At 50.3% G+C, this 8,419-nt stretch overlaps 1 long non-coding RNA gene across 2 annotated transcripts; it reads right to left on the bottom strand.

Annotated features, from left to right (window-relative positions):
* Positions 5,589-7,026, bottom strand: LOC106503288. Of its 2 annotated transcripts, XR_001919662.1 has the most exons (4): positions 6,883-7,026; positions 6,209-6,310; positions 6,016-6,072; positions 5,589-5,787 (listed from the first exon to the last, which is right to left on the bottom strand). It is a non-coding gene; the product is annotated as an uncharacterized LOC106503288 (long non-coding RNA). The 2 variants fall into 2 exon arrangements; XR_001296930.2 differs by lacking the exon at positions 6,016-6,072.

The following is an 8,419-nucleotide window of genomic DNA, read 5'->3' as shown; positions in this document are numbered from 1 at the left end:
CGCCCCTCCAGAAAGGTCCCACCCCTCCAGACAGGTCCCACCACTCTAGCCAAGCCCTGCCCCTCAGCTAGGCCCCTCCCTTCTCCTTGTCCACAGAGCTTTCCTCCCAGGAGGGCCGAGCTGCTCTGGGGAGGAAACTCCACCCAGATTTTTCATTGTTTTTACAGAAAAGTTGGTTTCTGCCAAAAGGGAAAAATTAAAATGGGAACAGACTTTCTCTGCCCCTACCCCCACCCCCAGCCTCTGGGAATCGTTATCCTCTTCATGAAACCCTGTGGCCTGGTTTGGCCGGCCACCGATCCTGGGCCTGGCAGTTCTCTCTCCTCCCTGACTGAGGAAGGCTTCCACTGCCTGGGAGGCCCAGGCCCCCTCGCTGTCTGGATCAGAGGCAAAAAAGTAAAGAAGCAGGACCATCGGGAGGGTCCTGAGTGGGTGGGGCGGGAGCACCACTGGCAGAGAGAGCAACAGGCAGGCAGGGACCCCGGCAGACCCCGGCCACCCGAGGGAGACCACTGCCACTCTGGAAGCACGAGTCAGGGTTCCAGTTTCAAAAGCCCATCCGTGAGTTTTTTTAGCCCCCCAGCCCTAATCATGGAGCACAGCCCTCTCCTTCCGAAAGTCTTCCTCACACTCCTTGTTGCAGTCCACCAGAACCTGACTCCCAGAGGCCACCCACTCAGCCACCGGCTCACCTTCAAGCCCGCTGAGCTATGGGCAGCTTATGCTCCCTCTCCCGGTTCCTCTGACTCACACAGTCTTGGTTGAGGGGGCAGGTGGCTTTCAGAGGCAGGCCCCTTCTGTCCCTCCTCCCTACCCTGAGGAAGTCCCAAGGGTAGCCAGGTTTGCACTCCTGCTTCAGCCAGAGCCCAGGCCTCCCAGCCCCTAACAGTCAGGTACTCTGTCGTCTGTCCCAGGCAGGCAGCGTCTTTAAACAATGAATCAGGGAGGTCAGGTGAAGGGCACCTGGGCAGGCATGGAAATGATGCTGCCTTCACACACTGCAGGAGAGAACAGAAGACCGCCACCACCTCCTGCCTCCTCCGGAGAACTCCACGGATGAGAGACAGAGGCTGGCATGGCTTAATCTGAGGGCGATGGAGGTGGGAAGGGTCCATGGGGGTCTGCTCGCATCCCTGCAGCCCTTTCCATTTCTGGGCTCACTGACCTAACATCCCACCACCAGCACCGGGATCTCCTTCCCGGCCCTAGGACCAGAGCCGAAAGACCGGGGAGTTCACACATTCTCCCACCAAAGCAGCCGCAGTCAAAACCCAGCGAGTTTTGGTGGGGACACAGCCCAGGCCCCTTGCTTTGTGGGGAGATGACCTCTGTTCCATACTGTCTCTCAAGAGCCCACCGCCCTACTGGTGCTCCCGAGGACCACACCTCTCTTATACACCTGGACTCAAGTACTTGCTTCAGGGTCGGCATGGAGGGCTCCAAAATAAGTTGGGGGCACAGGCAAAGCCACAAGCACCCCTTTCCCTGTTCCTAGTCACACAAGCCACACAAATAAGGGTACTGGCCAGTGGTCACACACCCTGAGTCAACAGTGCAATAGGGCTGCCTGAGAAAGCTCATAACATCACAGTTATCCTTGTGCACAGAAACACACAAAACTGTGTCCAGTGAAATGTAGCTGAATATCTAGTGGAATCCTGGAGGAGGGCATGACAACCCACTCCAGTATTCTTGCCTGGAGAATCCCATGGACAGAGGAGCCTGCTGGGCTGCAGTCCATGGGGGTTGCGAAGAGTCAGATATAACTGAGCGACTAAACACAGCACCACATCTCATGGAATGCAACTGCCTGCTGCCCTGTGGATGGTGACCAGTTTTGCATATTTCCACATTTGCTTTAGCCTTTCTGACGTGAAGTTCTTGGAATCAGTTCTTATATCCTACCAGTTCTAACATCAGACATCATACGGTGTTTTCATTCATTGATGAGTTAAACAAAATCTTTGGCACATATCCCTTGTGAATTGGTGTGAGAGTCGCGGTCTCACCTTTTATCAAAAAAAAACAACCTGTAACCAGCTTTTGGGGGGAGACACAATTCAGCCCATAACATATGGTTTGTGAATTTTATCTGCATAAAGTTGTTTTTCTTTAGGAGTGAAGGTTCCCTACAGCCTTTGCCAAAGAAAGGGATCTGACTCCTCTCCAAGGGAGGCCATCATTGAACCCCCTCCTTATTTCTCTAGACGCTGAATCAAAGGGTGACTCTCGGCTGCCCCACCCCCACAGCGGGCAGACCAGGTGTCAGGCAGGAATCTAACCAACAGATCTTCAACCCAGTGGGGCAGGGGGAGCCAGTGGGGCTGGAGCATCTCCAGAAGTCACAGCCCATGGCAAGGCGACAGGTGTCTCTCCAAACATCCACAAGAAGAGCTAATCAAGCCTGTGGACATTTACTGAGCATTCGGGGCTTCCCTGGTGGCTCAGACAGTAAAGACTCTGCCTGCAATGCAGGAAACCCAGATTCAGTCCCTGGGTGGGGAAGATCCCCTGGAGGAGGGCATGGCAACCCACTCCAGTGTTCATGCTTGGAGAATTTCATGGACAGAGGAGCCTGGTGGGCTTCAGTCCCTGGGGTTGCAAAGAACTGGACACAACTGAGAGACTATCACTTTCACTTTTTTTCACATGGGAAGTACGGGAGAAAACCTAGCAAGTCAGCTGCCAGAGCCCCCCCGCAATGGGGGCACCAAGGGAGGTTCAGCCCTGACCTCAAACAGCTCAAACCTGGCCAGCACCTCCCCACACAAGCCTGAAAGGCTGGCTGTGGCCCAGACCATGAGTATGGGTGGGATGCTGGGGTACTCTGGGTGGCAGACATCCTTCATCCTCTCCTCTCCCTGGTGCCCCCCGGTCTCTACAGAGACGGCTTGAATGTGGAGCAGAGCGGAGAGGGGTGGGCTCCCCCAGCACCAGGTGTCTGGGTGGGACAAGCCCCAGAGGGCTCTGCTCCCTCCCCGAAGATGTCTCACCCATCAGGCAGCTTGTCAGAGCCTGCAGCCCCCTCGTGACGCCCCCGTGTGACGCACAAGGTGGGTGATGGCTTCAAGACTTGGGCTGTCTCTCCTTTTCTTATGAATCACTGTTCTTGGCATACATCTCGGGCTCAGGCACCTTCAAAGCCCTCCATGGATATTAACTAATTAGTGTAAATATAGGAATGCGGAGATTACCTATTAGCAGGTTGCTGTTGGTATTAGATCATTAATGGTGATGAAAACCCTCCCTGAGCGCTCCTCCAGGACTCAGCTCCAACTTTTTCCCCTGCAAGTCTGGTCTCAGGGCTGAGAGGAGCATAATGAGGTGGGTTTCGAGTGGGTGAGAAACAGTAGTTCCTTTTGTCCCCTCCAGCGGACTTGAAGACCATGGCTGCTCAAGAGGAAGTCTTGGCCTGCACTACGGGAGGCGAGAGAGGCAGACCCATTTGAGATGGTCCCTGGGTGTCCAGGCAATCTATGGCCCCCAGAGTGTCCACAGGTCAGCACTCAGCTGGTGCCAGGGAGGACCCTCATCCTTGGATCCTCTAGAAGGACAGCCGTGGGGCAGAGCGGGTCATGGGAGCCCATGGTTTCCAAGTTCTGCTGGGGTACTGACCAGCTCAGTAGCCCTAGAAAGTCACTTCATTCATTCACTCAACAAGTTCCCCAAGGCATTAAAAACAGAGATTCTCAGTTGACAGCAAAAGCAAAAATCAGCAAGGGGGACTATATCCTACTAAAAAGCTTCTACACAGCAAGGTAAACCATCCACAAAAAGAAAAGGCAACCTATTGCGTGGAAGAAAATAATTGCAAACCATCCGTCTGATAAAGGGTTAATATCCAAAATATAGAAATAACTAAAACAAGTCAACAGCAAAAAACCGAACCAATTAAAAGAGGGACAAAGGATCAGAATAGACATTTTCCAAAGAAGACATACAGATGGCCAACAGGTACATGGAAAGATGCTCAAAGATGTAAGGAAAACACAAATCAAAACTACAATTAGATATCACCTCACACCTGTTAGGATGACTACCATCAAAAAGATAAGAAATAACAAGAGTTGGTGAGGCTGTGGAGAGAAGGGAACCCTTGTGCGCTGTTTGCGGGAACGTAAATTGGTACAGCCACTGTACCAATATGGAAAACAGTGTGAAGCCTCCTGAGAAAGCTAAAATTAGAAATACCCTATGATCCAGCAACTCTGCTCCTGGGTATTTTTCCAAAAAAAAAAAAAAAGGCATAAACTCCAAAAGATATCTGTACCCCACCTTCACTGCAATGTTATTTATAATAGCCGAAATACGGAAGCAACCTAAGTGTCCACCAGCAGATGAGTGGATAAAGAAACACACACACACAACGGAGTATTGTGCAGCCATTAAAAGAAGGTAATCTTGTCATTTGCAACAACATAGATGGAACTTGAGGACATTATGCCATTAAGTGAAATAAATCAGACAAGAGAAAGGGCAAAAAAGAAAAAAAAAAAGCCCATAGATACAGAAAACAGATTGATGGTTGCTAGAGGTCATGAAGGGCAAGATGAGCAAGAGGACTTAAAACATACAAACTCCTACTTATAAAATAATTAGTCACGTATAATATACAGTATGGCAACTATGGTTAATAATACTATATAGTTAATAATACTGGAAGTTGTTAAGAAAGTGAATCATAAAAGTTCTCATCACAAGAAAAAAATTCTGTAACCATGTACAGCGATGGAGGGGAGCTAGATGTACCATGATAATCATTTCACAGTGTATACAAATATTGACTCAATGTGTTGTACACCTGAAACTAATATAATGTTATATGTCAATTATTCCTCAATTAAAAAACAAGCCCCAATATTCTTATCTCATCAGCCAGTCCTGGCACTGTCACCTTCTACATTTATCCTGAATCGACCACTTCTCATCTTCCCCAGGCGGTCGCTGTGGTTCAGGACAACCAGGTCAGCACAGTAGCATCCAAACAGGTCCCCTGCCCCTGCTCCCAACACACACACACACACACATACACACCCCATCTACACACCATGTGGCTGTCAGCACAGCAGGCTGCCTGTAGCTTCCAACCCTGCAGAGTAAGAGCCAAACCCTTGCAATCCCCACCTCACCTACTCCCACCATCCTCCTCACCGCCCTTGGCCACACCTGGCGCATCCACCCTCAAGGCCAGGGCGCCTGCTGCTCTGGGGCCTTGAGCCCTCCTCCCACAGACACTGGAGGGGTGCACTTCCTCCCTTTCCCTAAGTGGCTCTCCCCAACCTCATGTCTACACAGGGTTGGCAAACTTTTCCCATAAAAGGCCAGATAGTAAATAGTGTCTCCTTTGGGAGCCATAATCTCTGCGGCAACCACCCAACTCAAAAGCAGTCATAGGCAACACGCAAGGGAGGGAGCGTGGCTGAATTCAAATAACACTTTATTTATAAACATGGGCTACAGTGAGCCAGATGTGGCTCAAGGTTGATCTAAAAGGGCAACCCCCAGCATTCTCTCCTCTCTCCCTCTGCTGCTCATCACCACGTGTTGTTCAGATGCTCAGTCGTGTCCGACTCTTAGTGACCCCGTGGACTGCAGCACGCCAGGCCTCCCCGTCTTTTGCTGTCTCCCAGAGTTTGCTCAAACTCATGTCCACTGATTTGGTGATCACCAAGTGATGGCATAGGAATTGTCCACATCTTCGTTATTTGCCTCCCCTGCTTCATCGGTGCCATCAACACAAGGACTCTCTTTTGTTCCTTGCTGTGTCTCTAAATCCCAAGACAGTGCCTGGCATATAATAGATACTTGATGTAATAAAAGTAGGTAAATTAAATAGTCAGAAACTGTTAGAATTTTAATGAGAGTAACAGAAAATCATAGCTAACATATAGATAGATAGAGATAAGTAGAGTATACACACACACACACATACATACACACGCATAGTGCTTAGTGCTAAGGCAATAAGGAAGTGGGCTGAAGAAAAGGTTAAGTAACTTAGTAAAGATCACAGACCTGGAAATAACACAGCCAAACAGACCCAGCTTCAGAGCCTGTGTCTCAACCCCTTTCCTGTGAAATGAGGAGGTGGGAATAGAATTGCATCTCCCTCTCTTGAGGCAGACTCCCTCCTTGATGACAGCCAGGTCCTCCAGGCAGCTGCCACCCACAGATCACACGGATCTGCAGAAGCGCCTCTCCCACTTACCTGGAAAAGGCCTCCAGAGCAGTCCCAACCCCTCACCCAGCCTAGACCACGCAGGCAAGCATCTGATTAGTCCCTGAGGTCTTCTTCTTCTGCCTGAATCTCCTGAAAAGTCATGAAGACTGCAACTTAGGAAGAGAGAAGGGTTCGGGTACCTTTTAAAACAAATCTGCCCTGAAGGTGAAATGGCAGTGTTGATATTACCTATGATTTGCTGCAAAGGGTGGTGAGTAAATGGGAGAAAGTATCACCCTCCAAAATCCTGGCCAGAAAACCAGCCTGTGTCTCTCAGTTACTGCTCTCTCCATCTTTCTCTTTGTCTTTTTACCCAGAAACCAGGCCCTGGTAGCCTCCTATGTTCATGAAGGTGACTCTTAGCCCCTTCCACCTGCCTGATGCTGGGGTTGGGGGCGCAGCCCTCATTAACTTCAGGGAGGCAATTCATCAGTTTCAGTAAAGACCTGAGAATCACTCTCTTTGGGGCCAGTCTCTCTTTCAAGAGAAGAGGGGGCCAGGTAGGACTAGCAGGGCCTTGAGACCAGCTCCCACAGGCTCTCAACAAGAAGCTCCATATACCAGCCTTATTTGGAAGGGAAACTCTCCAAGTCTCCAAGCCCCGTGAGTCACCCAGCAGGAATGCCTGTGACATTTCATAACAAATAATAACAATGCCTTACCTCCCTGGGCCTCTTAATAGGCCGTCACATTAGCTCATTCGACCTGCAGAAACCTGCGAGTGGGCGGGTCCAATATTTTATCGATAAGGTGCGCAGAGCGCAGACAGCCTAACCCGACATCCAAGCTGAGCTGGACGATCCAGGCTTCCGGCCCCCACCCCAGGGCAGCTCAGACACTTCCTCCCCACAGGCCAAGCCTCCTGCTTCTCTGATGCACAAACCAGTGCTAAGGCAACAGTGACTGAAGTCCAGGTGCCCTGGAGCCCGTGCTCCGCAACAAGAGAAGCTACCACAATGAGAAGCCTGCACACTTAGAGAGCAGCCCCTTCTCGTCGCAGCTAGAGAAAGCCCGTGTGCAGCCACAAAGACCCAGTGCAGCCAAAACTAAAAATTAATTAATTAAAAAATAACACACATCCTGGACCAGAAGAATAAAATAAATGGACAAAAACCTGCTGTGTGGGCTTAGTCGCTCAGTCGTGTCTGACTCCTTGCAACCCTGTGGACTGTAGCCCGCCAGGCCCCTCTGTCCATGGGGATTCTCCAGGCAAGAATACTGGTGTGGATTGCCATGCCCTCCTTCAGGGGATCTTCCTACCCAGGGATCGAACCCAGGTCCTCCCCGTGCAGGCTGAAATTTTACCAACTGAGCCACCAGGGAAGCCCAAGAATACTGCAATGGGTAGTCTATCCCTTCTCCAGGGGATCTTCCAGACCCAGGAATCGAACCGGGGTCTCCTGCATGGCAGGCAGATTGTTTACCAGCTGAGCCACCAAGATGTTCTAAAAGACTAGTCCAAGTAAACGACAAAGACAAAATAAGAAATTATTGATCGACAACTAGAAAGGAGTAAGATTAATATTAAAAAAAAAAACCACAATAGTCACATCTCACACCTCTGTGAGTCAAGAGCTTCCCATTGCATGAATGCAAGCCCAAAGCAGACATCTTGGCTGGACCCCAGACCCTGTTCTAGAAGTTTCCTTTAGAGGCTACTAGAGGGTGCATCAGCTGTTTCATTGAAGTGCAATACACATAAAGAAAAGCATAAAACTGTGTGTCCAACTCTGAATTTTCACAAAGTATCAATAGCACACCTGTGTGAGCAACACCAGGTCAGCACCAAAGGAGAACACCGCCGACCCCCCCAGGGCCCCTCCTGCCTCCTCTTGTCCCAGACTTCCCTCCACCTAGACAGCCACCAACTTGACTTCCAGGTGAGAGATTGATCTTGACTCTTCTTTCAAATCCCTGGCTGCTCACTCCAGTATTCCTGTCTGGAGAATTCCGTGAACAGAGGATACAGTCCATGGGTTCGCGAAGAGTCGGTCATGACCGAGGGGCTAACACTTTCACTTTCTTCCTTTTCAAAGGCTTCCCAGGTGGCGCTAGTGGTAAAGAATTCACCTACCGACGCAGGAGCCATAAGACAGGAGGGTTTGATCCCTAGGCCGGGAAGCAGGCATGGAAACTCACTCCAGGATTCTTGCCTGGAGAAACCCATAGACAGAGGAGCCTGGCAGGCTACAGTCTATG

The sequence above is a fragment of the Capra hircus genome, chromosome 19 (assembly GCF_001704415.2).
Source record: "Capra hircus breed San Clemente chromosome 19, ASM170441v1, whole genome shotgun sequence".
Lineage (NCBI taxonomy): Eukaryota > Metazoa > Chordata > Mammalia > Artiodactyla > Bovidae > Capra > Capra hircus.
This window is presented reverse-complemented; position numbering and strand designations above follow the sequence as displayed.